The 7,576-nt window shown below is 57.3% G+C and overlaps 1 long non-coding RNA gene across 1 annotated transcript in view; it reads right to left on the reverse strand.

The window, feature by feature from the left end:
* Positions 1 to 213, reverse strand: part of LOC121664563 — a 4,585-nt gene extending 4,372 nt beyond the window's left edge. The window contains exon 1 of the long non-coding RNA XR_006016038.1: positions 143 to 213. This is a non-coding gene — a long non-coding RNA (uncharacterized LOC121664563). The remainder of the gene's footprint in view (positions 1 to 142) is intronic.
* Between the last annotated feature and the right edge of the window lie 7,363 nt (positions 214 to 7,576).

Consider the following 7,576-nt stretch of genomic DNA (forward strand, 5'->3'; position numbering starts at 1 on the left):
CCCCTCCTGTCCCCTGCTCTCCCCTGTCCTCTCCCCTGTCCCCTCCTGTCCCCTCCTGTCCCCTGCTCTCCCCTGTCCCCTCCTGTCCCCTGCTCTCCCCTGTCCCCTGCTCTCCCCTGTCCCCTCCTGTCCCCGCGCTCACCGGTGCACGCGCACTCACGTGCCTTCCCACGTGTGCGCCGCGCGCGCCCTCGCTCCGCCCCCTCCTCGCCCTCACCTGCAGCGCCCCCTGGCGGCCCCGAGCCGAGCGCGGCTCCCGCCGCCGCTGGGGGGAACCGGAGACCGACGGATCCACCGGGAGAACCGGAGCCACCGGAGACCCCCCGCTCCACCGGGAGAACCGGAGCCACCGGAGACCCCCCCGATCCACCGGGAGAACCGGAGCCACCGGAGACCCCTCGATCCACCGGGAGAACCGTCCCTGGCACAGAGTGCCCGGAGCAGCTGCAGCTGCCCCATCCCTGGAAGTGTCCAAGGTTGGACGGGGCTTGGAGCAGCCTGGGATAGTGGAAGGTGTCCCTGCCATGGGAGGGGGTGGGGCAGGATGAGTGTTAAGGTTCCTTGCAACCCAAACTATTCCGTGATTCTATGATTTTATGAACACGGTTGTCACTGGGGGACAGTACTGCCAGGAGTGGAACTGCAGCAGGATGCAGGAGCTGCAGATGCCACCAGGATCAAGCCCTGATTAACCTTTTATGTGTTTTCTTCCCTGTATTATCTCCCAGGAAAGTTTCTGGACCTGTCTCAGAGCTGTGTGCCTGTCACGCGGGGGCAAGTGGTGCAGTTGGTGCCCTTCAGTATTTTTGTTAGGGGTCTAAAAGCTCCGTTTGGTGCTCAGATGTCCTCGTGCCTCCCAAGCACATGCTGTTGCCACTTCCCTTCTTGTCACTGCTGCAGGGAGCAGGTGATGCCCAGGAAATCCACAAAAAATATTCTTGGCCGCAGTTGGCAGCTTCTCCTTCCAACACAGCCCTACACCAGGTAAATCCCGGTGGCCCTGTCAGTGGCCACCGAGCATAATTCCCATTCCTCCAAACCTTGAACAACAGTGGCAAAGCCCAGATGGAAACCAGGCTGGAAAACCATGCTCTTCATTGCTCTGGTACCTCCTGAGGGTCTCAGGGCCCTCTGGAGATGGGAACCAAGCTCCAAGTGTCTCACAGAGGGATAGAAACGAGTGCAAGGTGATGCTCGGGCTGTGAGCAGAGCCCGGAGCTGGGCTGCTGTTTCCAATGTCACAAGCTCGTTCCCGGTCCTGTTTTGCTGGCACAGCCCGTGGCACTAGAGTTCGCAGGGCTGGAGGAAGCAGCACTGCAGCACTCGGGTATGGAAATGAGCCGACAAATAGAGCATGACCCGCCTGCGGAGCACGGGAAGGGCACTGCAGCGGTCGGTTCCTGGAGAAAGTCTGGGAGCTGATCCCTTCCTCGTGCGGAGCCGTAAGACCGTGGGTGATCCCCGGGGAGAGGCAGAGGGAGGACAAGTGCTAACTCACAAACACGCAGGGAAACCACAAAACCAGGGGCAAAACCATCCTTGTTCTTGTAAATTCTGAGCAGCTCTTTTTGGTTTGTTCTGTTTCCCCACGGCACGTTTTTGCCATGAGAAAAGTCCTGAAAACTCCTAATGGCAAAATAAAAATTAAAGAGGCCGGCGTGTCACTCCTGGCACTGGGTCAGGCTCATCCCTGTGTTCAGGATCCAGCCCCAGCAGTGTTTCACCTGAGAGCTCCTCGGAGGAGGATGCCGGTGTTACCTGGCGGAAATGGGATGCTGGCGAGGCACAGCGTGAGATCCCCAAAATCCTCTGGAGTAGTGGCACTGGCCCCAGATTTCCCCACCCACCTGTCTCCGTGGTTTGCCTGGAGCTGCAAATCTTCCTCTGCTCTAATCTGTTGAAGCTGTAACCCCGAGGGATGTCTGAGAACGACAGCCAGAACAGCCCTGGAAGTGCGAGTGATCTGTTTGCTGCTTTTCTCCCTTCAGGACAGCTCGGCTGCCTCCCGGGAGGATCCTCACAGATCCATTAGCGTCCATTAGCAGCTTCCTCTCCTTTGCCTGGCAGTCAGTGTGGTCCTGTGAAAGTTGGCATCGTGGTGGTCCCGGGGGCTGGAGCTCACGGAGAGGGGCCAGTGCAGCCCAGCAGCCCCGGAGCTGCCCCGGCTCCGGGCAGGAAGGAACCGCGGGGGCCTCTGCTCCTTCCTTTTCCTGCAGGCTTGGACAATAGCAGGGCAAGGGCTGGGAAGAGACGAAGCAATGGATTCCCCAAATCAAAACGAAGAGTTTTAATAAAGGGGCACCTCTTTGTTTGTCCCGTGGAGGGGTTTCAGGGCGCTGGTTATTAACTGTGAGCTGTCCCTGCTACCAAGTTATTGTGGGTTGTTATTATTATGGATAAAGTGGGCAGGGATGGTGAGATAGGTGAGGATCACTCAGTGCTGGAGGGCTGCCAGGGGCTGTGAGTGGGACAGGGAAGTGCTGAGGGGTGCAGCTCTCTCTCTGCAGCTCTGCAGGGACAGGCACATGCACGTTCCCATCTTACAACGGCTCAGCCCCACTGGAATCTGTAGCAGCTTTTGAGGATCAAGCACTCTTCCAGCAGCTGTTCCCAGATTTTCCCATGCCATGGCCTTACCATCCCAGTCGGAGAGCCCTTTGCATCCCTGAGCCAAGGGCAAAGGCTGGAAAGGAAGAGTTCAGGACCATGTGGGACACGAATGGATGGACTCGTATGGAGAGCTTTGGCCAGGAAGAAGAGCCGCCTCTTCACTGGGAAGTGGCCTGGCCTAGAGGCCGTGGGGGGATGCAGGTGCCCTTCCCATCCTGGGGCCCTGGCAGCAGCCGGGCCAGGGCGCTGCGGGCTGGGCTGAGGGCGGGGAAGGCAGGAGCCTTTGGCCCGGCTGTGCCCGCACTGCGGCTGGGAACAGCCTCCATAAATACCAAAATGCTTTCAGCGTGACAAGTGTCAGCAGCTGTGACTCAGCCCTTGGCACTGCCTGCAGTCACCAACCATGCTCCCATTGTCCGGGGTCCCCTGGAATGCGAGCCCACACCGGCAGTCCCGCTGCTTCTCTGGGCTGCAGACGTGGGTGAAGCAGCACCTTGTGATTCTCCGTGCGGTGATGCCCAGGCTGCAGTGATCCGAGGGAAGGTGCCACTTCCCAGGAAGTACTGGAGCGCTTTATGCACGGCCAGCATGAGATTCAGTGTGGAAAACGGATCCTGGGAGCTCGTCCCAGGCCCTTCTCCCAGGAAAAATCTGCGAACAGCTGCTGGGAGAGTGCTTGATCCTCAGTCCCTCAAAGGCTGCTACAGATTCTAGTGAGGCTGAGCCGTTGTAAGACGGAAACGTGCATGTGCCTGTCCCTGCAGAGCTGCAGAGAGGGAGCTGCACCCCTCAGCACTTCCCTGTCCCACTCACAGCCCCTGGCAGCCCTCCAGCACCGAATGATCCTCACCATCCTTGCCCACTTTATCCCAGTAAACCCACAATAATCAGCCTATTCTTCTCCAGCCCTTTGTTGCTGCACCCATCCGGAGGCCCCTCAGTACACCTTGGCTCTACCTTTCCCCTTCCTGACGTCCCTGCGCGTTCCTCCTCACCCCTGCTATTAGCAGTAAGAGCTGTAATTAGCGTTCTGGCTGTGCCCAGAATCCTCTCCCTTCCCTCCTCACAGGGTTTACAGTTTTTCCGTTGAACAAATATGGGAGCAATTCCCCTGAATTGCCAATCCCTATCAGTGCTGGTGTGGGGCACCACAGCGAGAGCAAACAGAGCTGATTGTGGAGGGGAAAAGTGAGTGTGGAAAGCAATTGTTCTCCTTGAGTTCACCTTGATAACAGAGACGCCAGCTCCAAGACAAAAGCCGTTTCACGGTTCCATGCCCTGGGGTTGGAGGAGTCTCACTCCTGAAAAAGGGAAAATTGGTGGTATTAGTTTAAAACGCAGTTCAGAGGTGGGAAGGAGAGTCCAGGCAGCGTGAGAAGAGCTGGGCTTCGTTTCCTTTTCTTCGTCCACCACCGTGAAACATCCAGCAGCTCTCCTACCCTGGAGAAGAGAACTTTGCCAGGATTATTTGTTTGGAAGCTGTCAGCAGCTATAGCTCAGAGGTTAATGTCTCTCCCCTCGCCGTGCTGTCAGTGTGTGCAGAAATGCTTCTGCTGAGAGGTCACTGGAGCGCAAACAAGGACAGGTGTGATGGCTCCATCTCGCCCCATCCCCACCTGCGCATCCGCGCCATGGGCCCAGCTGCCAGCAGGATTTAGGGCCAGCACGCCAGGTTTCTTTACAGCAGGAACAGCAGGAATAGCCCAACCTTGCACTGATGGGAAACAAACCCCTGAGGATCTCACTCTGCAGAGGAGAAGCCCCTGTATCTGTGGATCCACACAAACACAAACACAAACACCACCAGGATTTTTCCCCTGGATTTCTCCTCCAAGAGAGCTCCCCCTTGCTGAGGAGCTCTGGAGGCTTCTCCCAGCACACAGCTCCCCTGGGATAGCCAGTGGCCAGCGAGTTTGAACCAGCTTATGAATTTAATGACTAAACTGCTGCTGGCTTACTGGGGAGGGTGAGTCCTACTGCCCGGCAGCTCAGCCTGGGAGTGACCAGGACAGTCTCCTCCGAAAATCCCTGGGATTTAGTGCTGATAGTTACTGGAATGACTCCAAGTGTGGGGTTTTTTCAGGCAGCGTCTCCACAGCCCTGTGTCACTGATCACATACAGAAGGAGTGTGGAAGTGCTCGCTGATCCATGGCTAATGTGCTCTTTGGAGATGTCTGAGGTGTTCTGGCTCTGGCTGGCTGGGAGCAGAACCTGAGGCAGTGTCTGGAGACCAGAGGACAGAGAAACAGCTCCCAGAGGCTCAACTGCAGCAGCAGGAGTGTCACTGCTCCCCTGGAAACATGGCATTACAGTTCCAACCTGGATGGCCCCTGGGTGTGTGCCTTCACACCATGCTGTCCTTGCGGAGCTGGTGAGGGGCCTGGAGCAGGCACTGAGAAGATCCTGAGAGCCCCAGTTTGCAGAGCCCCCTCCAACAACCCAGCTGAGGGTCCCCGGGGCTCTGCTGGCAGAGGTGGCTCCAGGGGGTCTGTGGTGACTCTCTGCAAGGGGATGGTGTCACTTGGCACAGGCTGAAAAGTGTCTGTGGTGGGGAGCCAGGTGGCTTCGTGATTCATTCAGCGCCTGACATCAATGTGGAATGGCTCATGGCTGGATCCAGGGTGGATCCTGGAAGCATCTTTCTAAGGAAAGTTTTGGACAATGACGTCCCAGCCTCTGACGATGGATGATGCCATGTGGGGCAACCTGTGCTGCCTTTTCCTGCCTTCCCGCAGAAATACAGAGGGAGGTACTCCCCTTGTGAGGTTTCCTCACTGGAAATGATCCATCCAAAGCTGCTGCAGGGAAAGGGCTTGCTGCTAAGGAAAGAAGAGCCCAGTCTCTAACTCACTGAGGTTCTGAGAGCAAAACGCACCTGCAGATTCAGGCTGTGGAGAGCTGTCCTGTGCTTCTCTGCTGCCTTTAAACCTCTGGGAAACACCGCGGAGAAACCCAAGGTCTTCAACCTGGGGGACAGCACCTCAGGACAGTTGTGTGCTGAGCATCAACATCCTTGGGGCAGTGCCCTGTGGGGCAGGGAACCTCGAGATGCCAGTTTTCTTTTGGGCTTGTCTGTATCTCTTTGGCACATGGTCAACAACCAGTGTCGCGCAGCGCTGGCCAAAAACGGGCTTTTGTCCGCGCTCCACCTCCACAGCCAGGTAATTCCTGGTGGGAGGCAGCAGGAACCACCTGGTGCTGCCACTTCGGCTCTGCCCGTGCAGGGCAGCAGCGGGGCCTCATCCTGTGTCGTTGACGTCAGTGGTTTTCCCCTCGCAGCGCCCGGCGTGTGCAGGCACAGATCTGGAGCTGTGCTCAGCCCTGCCCACGCCTCTGGCACGTTCCGGGCCAGCACCGCTGCTCCTCCATTCCCTCCTGCACAGACACAGCTGCCAGCCCGGGACACCCCTCCAGCCCCACCGCAGGGCATAGGGACACATTCCCTGTCCTTTCCCTGGCTCCCCACCGGCTCTGACGGTCACCGATGCTTCCAAGCATGATGCGACTTCCCTGGAGCCTTGCACTTTCAGACCGTGAAAACCGTAACTGTGAGGTCTAGGAAACAAAAGGTCCTTTCTCACTGCGAGGAGCCTGATTAACATCCCCTCAGGGAGACCAAAGGGCCTCGTCACCCTTCTGACTAAATGTGTTTTGTTGTTCCATGAAAAGGGTGACTCACCTGGCAAGGCCTCGGAAGCCGTGAGCCCCACGTGGCTGTTACAGGAGCCCCGCGGTAACGGGGTCCAGGGGAGGTGTGAGGGGCTGTCCCTGCCCCGGAAACAGCCCCTCCTGGGGTCCCCAAATGCCGAGGAGCTCAAACCCCCCAGTGCTGAACGCTTCGGGCTCCACACAGCCGAGCAACGCTGGACACGGTGCCCTCCAGCTCCCACACCACAGGAAGGGGGGGAGTCTCTGGGGGTGTTTGGACCCAGTTCCAGACCTTTGGGATCTTCTCCCCTGCCCTCTGCCACTGGTCAGGTACAAGGCAGGTCAGGAACCCCTCAGAAGGTTCCTTGGGAGCTGCCCAGACCTGCTCTGTTTGTACCAGCTGTGCCATCAATCCCCGGAATGTCACAGCCCTTCATGGATTTTTCAGGCAGGTATTGCAGCACTTACGGTGTTTTCTTCATTTTCAAAGGGCCCAGAGGAAGGAGGAACTATGGAGGAGTGAGGAGAAGAGGAGGAGGGAGGAAGATAGAAGCAGTCTGCTTCCTGCCCAGATTTACTGCTCGGTCAACTTCCCATGACACTTCTGAAGGGCTGGACATGGTGTTACTTTGCTTCATCTGTGTCAGACTCCTGGAAGGTTTTCCAGAGCTGGTAGCAGGAGGGAGTAGGTGTCAGTGGCAGCTCAGGACACAGGGCAGAGCAGCTGCTTGGGGCCAACTCACGTGTTTTATTTGTTCTTTTTTTAGCTGTCAGGTTAATACTTTGTCCTTTATGAGCACGTCCTGGGTAGGGCCATGCCTGGAGAAATCTGCTCTGCACAGACAGGTCGGGTTTAGCCAAGGAAAGAAGAGGTAGAGGAGGTACCAGCAGAGGGATCACAGAGGATTCTGCCACGGACGCTGCCAAGAGGGGCTCCCGTGGTGAAGAAGGACCTGGAGGACAATCCCTTGTTCCAGCCCTTCTGCATGGCCCAAACGTGTCAGCCCCAAGGCCTCCCACCTTGCCCTCCACATCCTGCAGCCCGTGGAGCCACTCCGTGGATCACCTCGCCTCGCACAGGAGCCAAGCCCTCAGTTCCAAGCAGAGGTGACAAAGAGAGGGATGTTTCATCCTTTTCCCCTCGTTTGCACAGGTGCATTCCAGGGAAGCACTCCCAAGTGTTATTCATAACCAATATTTGTTCCTCTGAAAATGTTCTTTTATGTTGGGTCCCTCATCGGTGTCTGGGCGTTTATTTTGCTCAAATCCCAGAAACAAGGAACCACACATTTGCAACCCTGCAGGTGGGACCCTGTG

Source organism: Corvus kubaryi, unplaced genomic scaffold (assembly GCF_017639235.1).
Source record: "Corvus kubaryi isolate FWS band 111438036 unplaced genomic scaffold, C.kubaryi_AGA036_p1.0 37301, whole genome shotgun sequence".
Classification (NCBI taxonomy): Eukaryota; Metazoa; Chordata; class Aves; order Passeriformes; family Corvidae; genus Corvus; species Corvus kubaryi.